The sequence below is a fragment of the Moschus berezovskii genome, chromosome 13 (genome assembly GCF_049115385.1).
Source record: "Moschus berezovskii isolate FMDL1 chromosome 13, NW_MosBer_1.0, whole genome shotgun sequence".
In the NCBI taxonomy this organism is placed as follows: Eukaryota; Metazoa; Chordata; class Mammalia; order Artiodactyla; family Moschidae; genus Moschus; species Moschus berezovskii.
Genome location: NC_142472.1, coordinates 32201530 through 32219640, shown reverse-complemented (window position 1 = coordinate 32219640; position 18111 = coordinate 32201530). Strand labels below are relative to the sequence as shown.

The 18111-nt window shown below is 37.3% G+C and overlaps 1 protein-coding gene across 17 annotated transcripts in view; it reads right to left on the bottom strand.

The window, feature by feature from the left end:
- RBM26 (RNA binding motif protein 26) overlaps positions 1-18111 on the bottom strand; it is an 87892-nt gene that overhangs the window by 69124 nt on the left and 657 nt on the right. The gene's annotated exons all lie outside the window — the stretch shown is intronic.

Genomic DNA, 18111 nt, shown 5'->3' with positions numbered 1-18111 from the left:
CCAGTACCTTCCCTTTCCATTCTGCTTTCCTTTGAATTTTCTTCATTTTGAGGCAGGCGTTCTCCATGTGGCAACAAAAATGGCCCTGAGCAGTTCTGAACTTACGTTATTCTGACAGCTAGAGCAGCCTCCCCTCTCCAACAGCATCATCATATTGGTTCTGGGAAATGACTGACCTTCTCTAATTTGAGCTATATCCCTATTGCAGGGCAGGGATGCACAGAGCTCAATGACTAATTGAATAACCTGAAAATAACACACGTATCCCATGCTTTTTGAAAATTTGCTTTATGTCACTTTGTGAAATTTTTACAGAAGAGCTACTGCTAACCAATAACCACAAGAAATTTGGAAAGGATTTTCACTTTTATGAGAAAAGATGAAAAGCAGAAAGTTTCCAGCATTTGTTTTGTAGCAAGTTGAAGAGAAGTAGCTATTATCATGAGCAGGCAAGAGTGGCACTGCTAAGATCCTTTCCCAGGAACTACACTAGGCATCTCAGCATCAGGCTACCATAGCTCTGAACTGTGTCTGTGAGCATCTATGCTTTATCTCAACTTATTTTGTGCACCCATTAACAAGATGTGTCCTAAAGTAATGACTTCTTCACTTTATGACATTTTGGCTTAAGAAAAGTTTCACAAGAAGGCTCTGTTTTCAGAAATCAGGGGAAACCTGTACCCTATACTTTTTATGAATACAGTTATATTCCCACAACAAAATAAAACTTTGGTAAAACTGATTTTTTTTTTTTTTTTTTGGCAAATACCATTGACGCCTGGCTTAAATAATAGAAGGGTTCTTTTATCTTTTACATTTAATCTGTCTTAATACTCTGTTTTGGTGGAAATGTATGAAGAAAATACCTCCTCAACTGGTATACAGCTGGAAAAGTGGGGACCTCATAGACTTCATGAAAGGGTCTCAGGAAATCCCAGGAGTCACACAGTTGAGAATCACTGCTTTAGAAGTTATTCATCAAGTATTAAGTGTCTAAAGACAGTCTTCAAACTCCCCAAAAGTCAAGACTTCATGCTATTCAGTGCAAAAAGCAGGAGCCCAAATAGCAAATTAAGCATACACAGGTATGGTTATACATGTTACAGAATTCTCTCTCAGAGGAGAAGCAGACTACAGGTGAAATGCTGATATGGCATCCTATAACAAAACTCCATTATTTCTTAAATGTTTTACATTTCAATCACAGCTGAGGAAGAATCAAATTCACTGGGACAGGGCTCTGGCTTCCAAAGGCCACTCCTTCAGTTACTTATATGTGGGTTCGTATTGACCTAGTTACAAAACAGATCTGAAGCATTTTATCCCTTCAGTTACTAGAAGAGGCTAAGGAACATTTTCTCCCTTGACTAAGAAGGGACAGAACTATCCAAAAGAAATAGCACGAAGGCTAGAAATCTGAAAAACCTAATTCTGTCATTCTATTTTCAATTAAATTCTTACTACCTGCTCCCTCATATGTTAAAAAAAAAAGTCTGGCTAATACTGTGTAGCTTATGATAGACTTCTAGGTTTTTTCTAATATTGCCACAACAGTTTTCTAATAGTGCTATCAAATCACGCTGAAATTTTTTTCATTAAAAATGGGATACTTTCCACCTCACAAATCTCAGAGCTAAAAAACTAAGCTTCAGTTTCCTCATCTGAGACAACAGCTGCTCTGCCAAATTAGAATTACAAATAAATGATCAAAAATGAGAAAGCATTAACCTGCAAACACCAAATTGCACTACTAATGAAAAAAACAGAAAATGTGAAATTATAAGATGCTTATTACCACCACTCCCTTTGAAAAGATGTTAAAATTCTGTTACTGTATTTTAAGCACTATTCCCTTTCAAATCTATGTTCTCTTCTAAGCCAAACTGTCAGCTTTTCCTTGAAGCAGTCTGGTATTGAAAAGCACTGAACTCCAAAAACCCAGAGGTTTTCAGATTTCTGGTGTTATCTTACTTTATTCATTTATTACATAATCCTGGGTTAGTATTTTATTTCTCTAGGCTTCCGCTTTCTCATTTTTAAAACAAAGGCACTGAACCATATAACCTGACCAAGTGGGTCATTTTTTAGGAATAAGATACAAAAGCTATCACCATCATTGCACTCCCTCCCCTACTTTAACTGAATTTAAAATAATTCACTATGTAATTGATGCTTTTGAACTGTGGTGCTGGAGAAGACTCTTGAGAGTCCCTTGGACTGCAAGGAGATCCAACCAGTCCATTCTAAAGGAGATCAATCCTGGGTGTTCACTGGAAGGACTGATGCTAAAGCTGAAACTCCAATACTTTGGCCACCTCATGTGACGAGTTGACTCACTGGAAAAGACTCTGATGCTGGGAAGGATTGGGGGCAGGAGGAGAAGGGGACGACAGAGAATGAGATGGCTGGTGGTATCACCGACTCGATGGACATGAGTTTGGGTGAACTCCGGGAGTTGGTGATGGACAGGGAGGCCTGGTGTGCTGTGATTCATGGGGTCGCAAAGAGTCGGACACGACTGAGCAACTGAACTGAATCTGAAAAAAAAATTGAAAAAAAAAACCCAAAATGGTTCCTCTAGATCTTTTTCAAAAGCCACAGAACTCCCTCTTCTGAACACTGGTGAGCAAGGTTTGAGCCTTTGGGAAAGATAAAGAATTCCTAAATAGAAACATTTTACATATTTTTCCTGAATTCCCAGGAAACAAGATCTGTACATATTTCTATCACTGTTAAAACGTTACTATTGGTGTACTTGTCTGTTTCAGACTAGATAACAAAGTCCATCTTTTCCCTAGAACCAATTACACTGGTGAAGAAGTGTACTAATAATCACAGTAAGTAATAGCATTCTTAATCAGGGGTATATCAACCAAAACACACACAAAACAATTTTCAGTTAAGATCAAACCCAATTATAGCAAATATAAAAGTGTGCCAACAAGTTCAGAGCTGTCATGGATCTCAGTTCAGTTCAGTTCAGTTCAGTCGCTCAGTCGTGTCTGACTCTCTGCGACCCCATGAATCACAGCACGCCAGGCCTCCCTGTCCATCACCAACTCCTGGAGTACACTCAAACTCATGTCCACAGAGTCGGTGATGCCATCCAGCCATCTCATTCTCCGTCGTCCCCTTCTCCTCCCGCCCCCAACCTTTCCCAGCATCAGAGTCTTTTCCAGTGAGTCAACCCGTCGCATGAGGTGGCCAAAGTATTGCAGTTTCAGCTTTAGCATCAGTCCCTCCAATGAACATCCAGGATTGATCTCTTTTAGAATGGACTGGTTGGATCTCCTTGCAATACAAGGGACTCTCAAGAGTCTTCTCCAACACCACAGTTCAAAAGCATCGATTCTTCGGCGATCAGCTTTCTTCACAGTCCAACTCTCACATCCATACATGACCACGGGAAAAACCATAGCCTTGACTAGACGGACCTTGGTTGGCAAAGTAATGTCTCTGCTTTTTAATATGCTATCAAGGTTGGTCATAACTTTCCTTCCAAGGAGCAAGCGTCTTTTAATTTCATGGCTGCAATCACCATCTGCAGTGATTTTGGAGCCAAAAAAAATAAAGTCTGACACTGTTTCCACTGTTTTTCCATCTATTTCCCATGAAGTGATGGGACCAGATGCCATGATCTTTGTTTTCTGAATGTTGAGCTTCAAGCCAACCTTTTCACTCTCCTCTTTCACTTTCATCAAGAGGCTTTTGAGTTCCTCTTCACTTTCTGCCATAAGGGTGGTGTCATCTGCATATCTGAGGTTATTGATATTTCTCCCGGCAATCTTGATTCCAGTTTGTGCTTCTTCCAGCCCAGCGTTCCTCATGATGTACTCTGCATATAAGTTAAATAAGCAAGGTGACAATATACAACCTTGACGTACACCTTTTCCTATTTGGAACCAGTCTGTTGTTCCATGTCCAGTTCTAACTGTTGCTTCCTGACCTGCATACAGGTTTCTCAAGAGGCAGGTCAGGTGGTCTGGGATTCCCATCTCTTTCAGAATGTAAGAAAGGTCAATAAAAAAAAGTCCACAAGCATTTTGACAAGTCCTTCCGGGCTGCTTTTTCTTCCATACCCTGACTGCTGAGATGGCCCTCATTACATTCAGTACATATGTTCAAAATAGTACTTCTATCTTCCTACCTTCTGCCAAAGTCCAAATTTAGACATTTTACAACTCACTCTTAAAACTAGACTAAAAAACTAGTCTTTCTTTTCTCCAAAATATTACAACTTAATCAAATCTCTAAACATCATAGTTTCATTCTTAAAAGAAGATCTGACCAATTACTCCCTTAATTAACTTTAATTACTTTAATTAACCCTCCCAATATCCTATAACCTAGTCCCCAAAATGTCCATACACTTCAGTATGGCATGATTCATCCCTTCTTAATTTGAAACCAACAAAGGCTGCTGCTGCTGCTGCTGCTAAGTCACTTCAGTCGTGTCCGACTCTGTGTGACCCCATAAATGGCCTCCTTCGAGGCTCCCCCGTCCCTGGGATTCTCCAGGCAAGAACACTGGAGTGGGTTGCCATTTCAGCTGGAGTCAAAAACCTTTTCCTAAGCATAATGAATAGTCATAATTCCTCATAGTACTGCTCTTCCATTTTGGGGCACTCGATGTCTTCAGGAGTTTCAAAACTTTAACACAATCCAATTTGAGAAAAGTGCTTGAAATACTTCACAGACTGCTAAAGTACAAATTTATGAAAGTCTTCAAAATGAGATCTCTTTCACAATCTGTTACTATAAAAAACTTTTTTGAAAATGTAAAGTTAGTACTATAGCCATCATCAAATAATATAAAAATAACAAGGGTCACACTGACAGTTTTATTTTTTTTAATTTATAACTGAAGATTTTTATAAATGCTTTTTCCACATCAACTTTTAAACTGCCAGTAAGCAACAGAAAATTGATGAGACTATAAACAGAGCAGTTGTTTTCTTGCTCCTCCCCTTTTCTTTTTGTAGGGTAATCAACCAACCAATTCTCTGTGAAGACCTGGAATCCTAAAAGGAGTTTGTTCAGCCCTCATATTCTTCTCCTAGACTTTGCTAGTTGAAAGCTGGGACTGCCCTGGCAGATCTCTTCTAGTTTTCCTTCCCTACTTCCACAACTACTCTTATGGTTTTAGAAGTGTTGAGTGTTTATATACTTCGCTGTTTTATAATACTATTGCCACAGTCCCTCATTGATGATGATAAGCAATTAGCCACAATTTGAGTCTTTGGTTTTCCTATATGTAAAGTATCTGTCTTTTTTCTCCCAGACACACACACACACATTTTATCCTGCTTGATTTTGCCAATTTGGATTTATGTTTTAATTAATGTCTTTCACCCATTTTGGAAAGTTCTTGGTTGTTATGTCTTCAAACATTTTCTCTGCTTCATTTTTCTTCCCTTTTTCCAGGACTTCAGTAACTTATGTTTTAGACTACTTGATACTGTCTTACAGATCTCAGTTATATCTTTTGAAATTACTTTTGTCCCTTTGATTTGGATATTTTCTATTTTCCTACATTCAAGTTCACTGTTTTTTTTTCCTATGGTGTCCAGAGTGCTTATTTCTGCTACACTTTTCATTTCTAGATTTCTCCATTAAATTCTTTGAATAGCTTCTGTGTACTGACTGAAGTTCCCCATATCTTTATGCATGTTGTCCAAATGCTTAAATAAATTCTTCAGCATTTTTATCATAGTTAAAGTTTTTGTCTAATAATTCTAATACTTGGTCATCTCTAGGTATCTCTCCATTGACTATTTCTTCTCACGTGAATCTTACTTTCTTACTATTTTGTGTTCCTTGTTATTGCATTAAGCTGCTTGAAAATTTTGTGTAAAAGAATCCTGAGGTGGAGACTGAAGTAAATAAGATTTATCTTCAGTAAAGGGTATGTCCTTTCTTTTGCTAGGACACTGGAGTGGAGTCAACTGTTCTGTAACTGATATGGCTTGGGTTCTGTAAGAAACTGTTTGATTCAGTTCACCACTGGCTTCAAATGTTTTTGAGGGCATGATCAGGATCACCTTTTTTTTTTTTTTTTCCAACTGTTGCATTATGATTTAATCTAATTGCACAATATTTGAAATTACAACCCCTCTAGATTTCTAAGAGAAAGATTATGCATGCCTCTATATGCAATTTTGCAGTTACATTTGAATCACACAGTGAATTTCACATCATGATGGATCAATTCAGAACTCCCATGCAATACCTCAAATTACATAAAATGGAAGCAGCTTTTAAAGGTTTGGCTATGATGTTCAGTGACCATCATTTTGAAGTACCTGATACATTATAATCCAACATTGCTGGTTAAAAAAAAAAGTTTTTATCACTAGCAGGATCTTCCCTTTTATAAGAACTGGAATCTCTGCATTAACAAGATTCTGGATACCTGCCTATGCTTTACCTCCAGGCCCTAGTTTTTGAAACTACAGGAAAAATATAAAACCAATGACCTAAGCCTTCCTCTGAAGAAAGAAGGAAAAGCCAGCAAATAAAACTCTAAGTAGAAAAAGGAAATGATAAAAATATAATATTAAAATAGAAAACAATCAAAGCTAATAATGTTCTTGGTAAAAGATGAATAAAATTGATAAACTATTAGCAAAATTGGTCAAGAAAATAAAAAATTAATATTACCAAAATCAGATACAACTTTTAAGAGAGGAGGGGAAGCATCAAAATAGATTATATAGTCATTATATGAATAATAAGGCAATAACGCAAACAACTCTGTGTCAATAAATCTAGCAACTTAAGAAAAAAATCCTTGAAAAACATAAATTATCAAAAGTGACACAAGAAGAAACAGAATACCTAAATAGACCTATACCTATTAAACAAACTGATTTTGTAATGAAAGATCCATTTCACAACAAAATCTTCATTCCCAGATGGCTTCATCCGTGAAATCTAACATTTTAAAGAAAAAATAAAATACACACACCCTCACAAACAGAAGCAAAACTTAACAAAATATTAGCAAATCAAATCCAGTAATATGCCTAAAAAGGATAATTACATCACGACCAAGCAGGGTTTATCTCAGAAATGCAAGGTTGGCTTAACATTTGAAAACCAATCCACGTAATGTAAAATATTAACAGAAAAAGAGAGAAAAGCACGTGATCATTTCAATAAACATAGACAAAGAATTTGACAATTCTTTACCTTTTCATGACAAATCACTCTGCAAATTAAGAACAGACGAGAATTTCCTCAATCTGGTAAAAGGCAATTATAAAAAAATGTAGCACTAACATCAGTTAATACTCAAATACTAGGTCTCTTTCCCCTAAGACTTGGACAAAACAAGGATGTCAACTCTTAGACCACTTCAATTTAACTTGCACTGTTGTTCCTAACCTATACAATAAGAAATGAAAAATTTCTTAAAAATCAGAAAGTAAAACTATCACAGATAACATGACTGATAAATTCCAAGGGATCTATAAAATAGCTACTGTAAATAAGTGTACTTAGCTGCAAAATACAAGGTCAATATGTAAATATTTCTATAAATAACAATAAAATTTGAAAAATGATCCTCTTTCTTCTAAAACTGATCTCTACATTCAACTCAATCCCTTTCAACAATCAACATAGGCCTTTATAGGGAAATGAATCCAGCATAATCCAGACAATTTTTCAAAAGGACAAACTAGGAGGATTTACATAACCTGATTTCAAAAATTATAAAGTTATTTAGACAGTGTGGTATAAGCATCAGAGTAAATACATATCACTGGACCAAGATAGAGTCCAGAGATAGACTCATATATACAGTTAATTATCAACCAACATGCCAAATATCAGTGGACCAAGACAGAGTTCAGAAACAGACTTATAAGTACAGTTAATTATCAAACGACAAGCCAAGTCATCCAATAGGAAAGTCTTTTTTAGGAACCATTTATGGAAAAATTAACAATATACTTATTTAAAAAAAAAAAAAAAAAAGCCACTGGCCCTACCTCATTCCATATGCATTTCTGGTTTTTCGTTTCTTGACTCCAAACAGCCTTGAGGCAGGGCAGCCAGTCCCTGTCAGGGACAGTCCTCCTGAGTTCCCAGAGCGACATGAGCTCTGGCAGGTGCTGGGGACTCAGGGATGTGACTGCTCCTGGGCAGGGTCAATCTGCCACTGAAACAAGACTACTGGCTGGCTTGCCAAAACTGTTAATAAACACAAGTTTGTGTGCCTGATGGACACTCAGTTAGGCCAAACAAGCCTAAATGTCAGAGTTTGGAGCAGAGAAACAATTATTACAGGGCCAAGTAAGAACAGGTGACTTGTCTGAATGCCTCCATATGCATTATTTAAAAAATTCATTTGAGATGAATGGACCTAAACCTACCAAGAGGCAGAAAATTTCTAAAACATATAATGTCTTTATGATATTGGAGGAGATAAAGACTTGTTAGACATAACCATAAAACAAAAACAAACTGGACTTAATAAAAATAAAAATTTCTGCCCACAAAATGACATTATCATATAGTAGTGCCCACTTATCCACATGGCTTCCCAGGTGGTTCAGTAGTAAAGAATCCACCTGCACTGCAGGAGACATGGGTTAGCTCCCTGGCTTGGGAAAACCCCTGAAGAAGGAAATGGCAACCCACTCCAGTATTCTTGCCTGGAAAATCCCATGGACAGAGGAGCCTGGGGGGCTACAGTCCACGAGGTCACAAGTCGGACATGACTGAGCAACTGCATGCACACCTTATCCATGGTGGAAATACATTTCAAGACACCCAGTGAGTGGATGCTTGAAATCACAGATACACCCTACTATACACTAAGTTTTTTCCCATACAGGGATGTGTGTATGCTAAGTCGCTTCAGTTGTGTACAACTCTGAGACCCTAGGGACTGTAGCCCACCAGGCTTCTCTGTCCATGGGATTCTCCAGGCAAGAATACTGGAGTGGGTTGCCATGCCCTCCTCTAGAGGATCTTCCCGACCTAGGGATCAAACCCACATCTGTGTCCTGCATTGGCAGGTGGATTCTTTACCACTAGCACCACCTGGGAAACCCAAGAATACCAGAGTGGTTGCCATTTCCTTCACCAGGTGATCTTCCCCACCCAGGGATGGAACCCAGGTCTCCTGTGCATCTCCTGCACTGCAGGCAGATTTTTTACCCGCCACTTATACACACATACCTATGAACAAATTAGACTGAACTGAACTGAAGAGATTAACAACAATAATAAAATAGAATAATTATAACAATCTACTGTAATAAAATTGATGTGAGTGTAGTGTCGCTTTCTCTCTTCTCCTTTCAAAATATGTTATTGTACAAATTGAAGGCCTTTTCCATCTTAGGTACTTACCACATAGCGGTCAAAACTTTTGCACTTTGAAGTGTGACAGCAAAACTAGAAAGAATTTTTCTTTTTCACAATTTCAGAAATAGAAGATTCATTCTTACTATAAATCTCAGCAACTTTAGTACTGAATTTTTTCTTTCCTTATTGAGAATTTCCACCTTTTTGTTTAAAGGAAGCACTTTATGGCTTCTCTTTGACATATTCAAACTGCCAGTGTCACTAATCTTGAGTGCTGCAGTCACAGTTAAGCAAAATAAGAGTTACTTGAACACAAGCACTGCAACATCACGAGAGCAAAGCTGACAACCAGGACAGTTACTAAGTGACAAATGGGTGGGATATGCTGGACAAAGGAATGATTCACATCTTGGGCAGGACAATGCAAGATTTCATCATGTTACTCATAAGAGCATGCAATTTAAAACTTATAAATTGTTAATTTCTGAAATTTTCCATCTAATATTTTTAAACCACAGCTCATCATAGGTAACCGAAACCACAGAAAGCAAAACCACAGATATGGAGGGATCACTGTATACAAGTCACAGAGTAGGAAAAACCTGTAGGACATGTACTCTACACGAATAAAGAGCTCCCAGAAACTGGCAATAAGATAGCCCAATTTTAAAAATAAATAAGACTTAGCCATGGGTTTCCCTTGTGGTTCAGCTAGTAAAGAATACGCCTGCAATGCAGGAGACCTGGGTTTGATCCCTGAGTTAGGAAGATACCCTGGAGAAGGGAAAGGCTACCCACTCCAGTATTCTGGCCTGGAGAATTCCATGGACTATACCGTAAACAGTCCTGGGATCACAAAGAGTCGGACATTATTCAAAGACTTTCATTTCACTTCACTTCAGCCGCTTTACAAAAGATGTGACAGTCAATAAGCACATGAAAATTAATACTATTACTTTTTAATAGTATTAATAGTATTTTAATAGTATTACTATTACTATTTAATAGTAATACTATTAAAGCCCTTAATAGTATTACTTATCAGGAAAATGCAAATTAAAACCATTAAAAGAATTAAACTGTCAGTCCAAAAAAGGTAAGATGTCATTTTATACTCACTATAAAGGTTTAAAAACAACAACAAAAAACTTAACAATACTAAATAATGCTGAGGCTATGAAGCAACTGGAACTCTCACAAATCACAGATAGCAATGTGAAACAGTTCAACCACTTTATAAACAATTTCTAAAGTTTCTTATAATAGAAAACATGCATCTACCCTATGACCTAGCAAATATCCCCCTAGGTATTTACCCCTCCCCCAAAAGAAAATATTTCCACAACAACTTAAGAATATTCACAGCAGTCATATTCATAATGCCAAAATCAGAGTGAATGTCTTGTTAGAAGGAAAAATTCAGAAAGAGGCACAAGAGAATTTTCCAGAGAAAGTTCTAGATCCTGTTTTATATGGTGATTACATAGGTATATGTAACTGTCAAAACTTATGCAACTGATCTGTTTATGTTAATTATAAACTGACACATGATAAATACATACACTATGGTTCTATCTGTTCAGCAAATCAATAAATGATGGTTAAATAAATTATGGTATGCCCATTACATTAAAATACTATGCAACCTGAAAAAGGGGGGTGTCTTTTATGTATTATATTGAATGACCTCCAATTATAGAAAAAAGGAGAAAAATATATATAACATTCTTGTGCAAGTGACTGAACACACACACAGGCAGAATATGTCAGAAAGAACCAATGAGTAACATATCTCCAATTACTGCATCTTTTACACACATGCAAAATACTTACTATAACCTCAAGTTAAAAATAAACTTACCTGTTTCAGAAGTTACCACCTGTAAACTGAAAAAGATTTTTCCACAGAAACAAAGTAGTAGGAAGGTAGTGAATAAGTCCAGCAGGAAGCATTTACCATCCACTCATTCCTTAGGACTAAGGAAACAGGAGGAAGAAAAATTCCTAAAAGCCTACACTGAGCTCAAGTTTTGGTCATTCTCAACACAAACATACCAAACACTGTAATATATTATTTTCCATTTTGTTACTAATACCATCCCTATACCTGGATTTATGCATATAAAATAATTCATTTAAAAGCATCATAAGCCAAAAAAAAAGGAATTGCTAAAACAGAAAATGCTAAATGCATTTTAAGTATTCATCACTCAGATGGAAAAGTTAACTAAGGTTGCGGCAGTAAAATATGGTAAGAAAATCATGAAAAACATTTTAGCCAATAATTAATTACAGAAACTCTTTTACCAGCTATAAAATTCACCAGACTAGAATTACCATAATTTTTTGTACAGCTCTAGCAGCAGCAGCAGCATGGAGCTAAGCAATCTCGCATATAGCAGCATTCACACACTTCAATGAGTAAATGCTAATATTTCTCAGTGTCCTTTCCCCCTTTAAAAAAAAATAAAATCAGTCTTTAGTTAATGTGAAAATGCTGTAAGGTAAAAATAAAGTGAAAGAGACCCAGAGATTAGTAAATCTTCTAAACTGCTCACATATCTGCTTCTCCAAAACAGTTTTATACAAATGCCTCTTCTCTCTCCTTAGATCATGGGTGCACAAAGTAGAAATTTCAACTAATGCACTTGAAACCCAGGTGTACACCCGCCACGAGGCATTCTGCTGGGTGCTATACAGGAGAACACTTAACATTTTGAGTTTATTTTCAAGGACCTTAGACTCTAATAAGAACAGTAAAACAAAAGAATTAACTACTGAAAGTGTCTGCAAGTGATGAGTGTCAAAAAACTATGCAAACTAGCACTAGGAGAGGAGACTCATGGAGGACACTGGTTTCAACCTGACAGATAAATGGCTTTCTGGATGAACTGGAACTGCAACAGACCTTTGATTTCAATATATATAAAAGAAACCAAGAAAGGCATTACATCACAATACACAGCAAAACTCTGGAATAGGAATGTCTTGCCACTAATCCTGTCTCTTATCATTTATTAGCTATGAATGAAGTATATTACTTAAACTTCCTGAGTCAATTTCTTCATCTTTAAAACTGGGGTAACAGAACCCAGCTCACACACGATGAATGCACAAAGAAATGAATGCACAAAGATTAGCAAATAGTAAGCACTCAATGAATGTTACCTTCTACATAAAGTTGCGGGAGAAAGGACAGTATAAACTATGTGATAGAGAATCAGAATGTAAAGTTCAGATTTTGTTGAAATTAAGACTTACGTAAAAAGCAGGAAGATATAAACTGGAAAGATAATTTGAAACAGACATTAGAGTTCTGAAAGTCAAGTTAAGAAGTATGCAATTGATTATTTAGAAGTGCTAAAGATTTTGATCACACAATACAATAAACAAGCTGGGTGTCCATGCCAGAAGAACTCCAAACAAGAAAAAGACTGGAGATAGGGAGGTCTGCTAGAAAACAAACTGCAATGGTTTAGATAAGGAGTGCACAGTTCCCTACTGACCACTGTCATTAGTAAGAATTATTAAAAGAGAACCCAATGATTAACTGAATGGGGGGAAAGAAATGAAGGGAGGAGAAGCCAAAAAAATAAAAGTTCAAGCCCAAATAATTTGGAAAAATGAAATGGAAATAAGTGAATATTTTATTTTCAGAAACATACAGTGGTTTGAAGTTCAGGTGAAAAGGATCAGGCACAGAGCTAGCAATCAGAGTTTAAGAGTATAAAACTTTGAAGCAGTTAAGCCTAGACATACCTATGAGAAAAATAAATGCTTACAGGTACTCTCGAAAAAGCTCTAAAATTCAAATGCAATATGTATATGCAATATCTTAGGGAAGGGAGTCTTTAAGCAAACTTTCAAAGCAACTACAACACACACACACACAGTTTTTAAAACCACTGGGAAGTATTACAATAGAAACCATCCATAGGAATGAATGTGAATAAAGGGTCTGGAGTGGTAATGATTAAGAAAACAGAGTCATGGGAACAGAACAAAGAAAAATACAATTCAAAGGCAGGAAAAAGAGCTTAAGGAGATAGAACTGATTGAGAAGAAAGAGAACCAAAATATTAGGGATCTAAGTCATGAGAAGTTTAAAGAAAAAAAAAAAAGGCAGCTATCAACACTGTCTAATGTCATACACAGAGGTCAAAGAACTAAAATTTCTATAAGTCTTTACATTTAATAAACAAATTCAATGGTAACACTGGGGTAGGCAATTTCAGTTGAGCATGAGTATAAAGAAACTATTGTAAGGCATTAAGAAGTAAATGGTTGGGGACAAATGAGTGAAAAATTAAAGGCTGACTACTATTTCAAGATTTAACAGTGAGAGGAAAAGAAAGCTAGCGTGAAAACAACTAGAAGTAAGATTTAATTCTTTGGTTTTTGCTGAGCTTAAGGAATGAGACTGACTCCATACCCAAAAGGGTCTGCAGAAAATGAAAGATCAAAGGAGGGGAAGAGTAAATAAAATTCAGAAATAAAAAGACCACCTTTCAGTTCTTCCTGTAAAACAAAAACGAAATAAAGTTTAATGTGGTAAGAAAGGTATAGTAATAAGTGTGGGTAAAGGAGAAACTATTACAAAACTCTAGGCTTCTGTCTTAGACTCTAAAGCACCGATAACTACAATGCCTGAGAACTTTGTTCCTTTACAACAGCAGCTACTACTACAAAAATCTAACAGTAAACAAAAGTACACATACACAGGCACACACACAGAGAAGTAGGAAAGGATACACTGCATTCCCTTTGGGTAAATGTTTTTTTCACTGCTAATATATATCCTGGGAGTGGGGGGGAAGGGGCCAGGCTCTTAAAAATGTCTCATTTAATTCTTTCACCTACAGAAACAGGTATAATTCTCCCTATCATACTAACAAGGAAAAGGGAGGTTCACCTGCCTGTTCACTTAGTAAGTGACAGAGCTGAGATCTGAACACTGGTCTATGTGGACACAAAAATGTTTTCTTTCCACTACACAACGCTACCTCCACAGCACAATCTAGTAGCAGCACAAAATGAGGCATTCTCCTCTTCACTACTAAGCTCAACAAAACGTGGGCATGTCATTAGGTCTGTCTCTCAATTTTATTCTCTGAAAAACTAAGGGGTTTGATTAGATCTTGAGGCTTCCCTTAAACTGAAAATAATCCATGATTTTATTAAATCACATTTAGTGGTCTCAAAGAGTCGGACACGACTGAGTGACTGAACTGAACTGAAACTCACAAAAAGTTTTAAAATACAGCAGAAAATCTTTTGTTTAAAAAACAAAAAAACATCAAGAGAGCTTAACATTATGAAAAAGAAATCAATGATACAGGAAAGACCAACATCTATTTTATTTTATAAGCATGTATGACTAAGTAAATGTTTTGGAGAACAAAAACATCAAGAATTTCAAGATGCAAATTTTAACATGTATATTTGCAATAAATTATGAAAAAGAAAACCTGGAATCCTGATATACCTACAGACCTTATAATCAAATGAAATACACATTTACCAAGTTTTATTTCATGTTGAAACTGCAACCAGGTTGACTCCCCACCCCACCCCCTAAATGTCCATCTGAAAACTCTCCTCCCCCAAAACCCTTCACTGGCTTCCCACTATCCTTCAGTGACATCCCAAATCCTTAACATGACTCAACAGTCTCATGCAATCTGGCTCCTGTCTCAGGAGTTATCTGCCGCTATGCTTCCCCTGGTTCTTTTTTTCACTTTTCCTTCCTTCACTTTAGGGTCTTCATACGATCTGCCCTCAAAAACCTTGCTGTTACAACTCTCCATTCCCATCCTTTTGCCACAACAAACTACTCCTCATCCTTCCTGGTTGAGATGAAATACTGTCAGGCAACAAGTCCTTCCAGACGTTCCACTCACAGATTTTCATAGCATTCTGGATTCATCATGCTCACTTGTCTTACAGTTACTTGTTTAACATCTGTCTTCCCCGTTCACGTCATGTTTCCTACCGTTTCAACAATATCTTAACACACTGCTTAGCACAGAGTAGATTAACTGCTCAATAAATATTTGCTGAATTAATACATTTAAACTACAAGGCAAGTCCAAAACCATGAGATACTTTACTAGCGTAAATAGGTCAAAAGTTCTATACAAATTTCAATTTCTATCTTCGTACGGTCCTGCCTCAAATAGGTGCTATTGGGCAAAAAAAAGTCTCTTTAGATAACAAACACATCTTAAAGTTTCACAAAACTAAGGTTAGAAACCATGGGTCTTAAATAACTGGAATCAGCTTTAAAAGTCATCTAAAAGAATTCACCTGAAGTGCAGTTAAAGTGACAGGAACTTGGATAAGCGTTCAATTTTACCACAGCAGTGTACATTACAAAAGGACCAATGCCAGCTCCTCCCACTGTCTAGGTTCTACAAGTGGTGCCTTATTCCAGCAATGAAGACTGCAGGGCTACAGTCATCTGAGTATGCTATATGATACCTGAATATGCTTTACTAAAACTATGAAAAAAAAATTACAAGCAAACAGACTAATCAGCTATAAATAATCTTCTCTTCAATAAGAAGAAAAAATGGTAATAAAACTAAGTAATTTGAGAACTGAAGGCTTATACAAGGGAATGCTATTTTAACGCAAAACATTCTGTTTTCCGTTCACCTAACATTTCCGATCCGTTCCGTTCTGTCGCTCAGTCGTGTCCGACTCTTTGTGACCCCGTGGACTGTAGCCTACCAGGCTTCTCCGTCCATGGGATTCTCCAGGCAAGAATACTGGAGTGGGTTACCGTTTCCTTTACTGAGTGCTAATTACAAACCAGACAGTGTTCAAAGATTTTCTTAATACATATTCATTATTTTCCCCCTCTCAGACACGAAGAAGTGGAGGCACGGAGCTAAGTTACTTACCCAATATCATACAGCAAGTAAGTGGCAGAGACAGAATTCAAAGGCAGCCTCTGGCTCCACAGTCTCAACAACTATACTCTTCTGCTGCCCACTCTCTCCAATCCATTGAAACAGGGCTTCTATCTGCACCATCCTACTCCAGTGAAACTTTTCAACAAGTTCACCAATGACTTCTACCTTGCCAACATAAGGGTCCTTTCTGTCTCCACTTTATCCATTATGCAGTATCCCACCAAACTGACAAGCTACCTCTTTTGTCATACACCTCTTTCATTAGTGACATATACCCCACTTTTCTTCCAACCTCAGACCTGGTTTCTCTTCTTTTCCCTATTTACACATTCTTCCTCAAAAACTTCCCAGTCTCGTGACTTTAAATACTACCCGCATGACTGCAAGTATCTCCACTCCCGGCCCGAGTTCTAGACTCATACCCAACTACCTATTTCACATCTCACTTAGATGTATAACAAACACTTTCTACTTAATGGTTAAAATCAACCACCCTTCTCCCCTCACTGTTCTCTCCAAGCCTCCTCAACCAACACACATTCAGTTGCTTAGACTAACTTCTTAGTCATCAGTCACCCTTGATCTTCCTTTCCCTTATCTCTCATATCCAGTCCATTAGCAAGTCCCACCAGATCTATTTATTAAACATATTTGTCTCCACTCTCACTCTAATGCAAACTATCTACAGCTTGGCCTACAACTTCCTTTCTAGTCTTGATCCCATAATCTCCACAAAGTAGGTAGAGTTAAAACAAAGTCAATCTCTACCTGCTTTAAGTCTTCCCATTAGATTTTAAGTAAAATCTTAGCTCCTGACTATAGCCTAGAAGATCCCACATGATTTGGCCCCTTCACAACTTTCCTTTTGTTCCCCCTTCACAAGATTCCCTGCAGCCACAACAGCCTTTCTCTTCCCCATCGAATCATGATCATTTCCGCTACAGGGCCTTTGCACTTGTCATTACTTCTGGAAGGTACATTCTCTTTCCAGACTTTCACGCAGTTCCTTCTCCTCAGGTGTTGCTCCACTGTCACCTCCTCTGAGAGGCCTTGTTATCACTATTTTACATAATCTTCTAGTATTACTGTCACGACTCTTTACTACCTGAAGTTAGCTTATTTACTTTTCTATTATGCCTTGTGGATTTTGGAATTTAAAAACTCTAGCCCCAATGCCTCCCACAGTACATAGAAGGTGTTTAATAAATCTATTAAATAAGTGTATATTCCACGTTGCATTTTAAATTGTTTACTGTAAATCAACCAATTTTGATCAAAACACTTGGGCCATGATATACTTTTTATGTATTAAAAGATAAATCCTTAAAACTCAATTTTTCCAATCTAAGACATTTCAGCACTTCGAACCCCCCTCCCCAACACACACACACACACAGAGTGCACCTATAGGATTCTACTTAAAACTGCCAAACAGTCCATATGGTTAGACTGCATTTTCTTCCCCCAAGCGAACAAACGTGCAGAGATGAGAAAGGGGAATTTTACTGGGCACCTTAGCACCTGTTACATTTTCAATCAGTTAAGAGCCAGACAGCACATGGTAGACACGGCCTTTCTTTCACAGACGGTATTTAGGTAAAACGTGAGTGGGCTGGGCGAGAACTGTTCTAAATCCCTAAAAAGGGCTGTTCACTTCATTTTTTAAAAAAGCGAAGTAAAACAGTCTAGTGAATAGGAGATCATGCTCGAGTTCGCCAAAAGAAACCGACCTGAGGGCCCTCGGCAAATAACGAGTTGTGTGTTTAGGCTGGGGTCGGTCTACAAATAACGGGAAAACAAGAGAAGAGCCATCGGTTTAAAAAGCAACTCAGCGATGAGGTAAACATCAGCTCAGGCTCCCAGGCGTATTGTGAAC